Consider the following 1,797-nt stretch of genomic DNA (forward strand, 5'->3'; position numbering starts at 1 on the left):
TTTGCCTTGAACCAAGCAAGTGATACTTTGAGCTGTCACTTCTCTTTTAATTCCTAGTTCTGCTTCTGCAACTTTATTGTAATTTCACAAAAATGATGAGACATTAATGAGCACTTTTCATGGGTCATGTGCCCTCACAAGCATGATAAATATAATAATTCATCAAGTCTTCCAATGTCTCTGTGAGCAAAGTACTGTTATTATCCCCATTTTACAGATGATGATATTGAGGCACAGAGAGGTACCAAAAAGAAACTAAAAAGAAGACAAACAAAACAGAACAAAACAAAACCCACTTGTCCAGATGAACAAGTTGGAGATCTGGCTTTGAACCTATGTCTCAGGATCCAGAGAGCACACCACTTCGCTTCACCCAGGCTGCTGCTCGGTATTCAACACATCACTCTCTGTGGAGGCAAAGTGGATCTGTTGCTGCAAGGAAATTCTCAAAGGGAAGAAAGCATTATTTTTTCAGGAATCCTCTGGTTGAGGAAAATCCTGGGACAAATGCCAATGAAATCACTTTAATTTTTTCCCTGAGGAATAAACTCTTGAGGTTTTAGTTCTTCAGAGACGTGGCTTTACATCATTTACAACTATCAGGTGCATGTGTCTCTGATTTTGTGCCGGACGTGTCATCGTGTCAGGCTCATTAGTATAGAAACCTATCACCTCTACTAAATGCTCAGGATGCCATTTTTGTTGCAGAAGGTCAGAACCAACAAGGAAATTCAATCTTCCACACTGACTTTCTGATCAAGACCAGAAAACCCTGGGCTTTGCCATTCATCTTGAAGCAGTTAAAAGGAAGACAAAGGATTCCCTTGAAGATGTATCTCTCATTTTGGATAAAAAGACAATTTGAGATATGATGGAAAGACTTCAGCTGACTTAGACTTTTGTGAATGTGAACTCACCACCCAGGTACTCCAGAGTGGTCTTTGGTGTTCCATCCAGCTCCTCAGGACAGTAATCATCGATTTTTGGAACTTGTAAATGTTAACCTCTTTATTTGAATTAATGGTTGGTGGAAAGTTTTTCACTGGCATTAACTTCAATCTCGAATCCTCTATTTTTAATCTGCAGTGTCACTCTGTCTTCAGGTTGGTCAAAGAGTAAATATGTCTAATCTATTGTTTAGAGTGCCGTTTTTTGATAAACATAACAATGATTACCATTTGTTACTGTATAATCTTCCCCATGACAAATAACCCATCAGATATTTGTATACATTTTCCCCTCTAAACCTTTATAAAAGAAATGGATCAGTAACTGCAAATATAAATGCTGTCTTCAAAATATCTACATGTTATTATCCATTTCAATCAAGACAGGAACTGAAAAGGCTTCATCTATGTTCTGGTCAGCATATCCCAAATGTCCATTATTAGGATGTGAAATTTTCATAATTTCTTATAATAAACAAAGGCAATATATTCCTAGCTGAGTATTATTATACTATCATATAGTAAAGATGAAATACAGACTAAATCTCATTTCAAATACAATTTTAGAACCCAAAGGAGCTTTAGATTTCTAGTTGAACCCCTTTTTTGGTTTCAGAAGCTACTGAATCACATCCTCATACCCCAGAAAATCATGTATTATTTGCCCTAATTTACATGGTACCTGTGCATAAATGGCAGAAACCAGTACTTAAAATACGTTCAACCATCCATTATCATAACTGCCTCAGACACATATAAAAAAACTTGTAGTTAGTTTAAAGAACTATTTTGTATGTGCCAACTGATTTTTAAAAGTTAAAATGTATTTTCTGTTTGTTATATAGGTTAT

This window comes from Pteropus vampyrus, unplaced genomic scaffold, assembly GCF_000151845.1.
Source record: "Pteropus vampyrus isolate Shadow unplaced genomic scaffold, Pvam_2.0 Scaffold352, whole genome shotgun sequence".
NCBI lineage: Eukaryota > Metazoa > Chordata > Mammalia > Chiroptera > Pteropodidae > Pteropus > Pteropus vampyrus.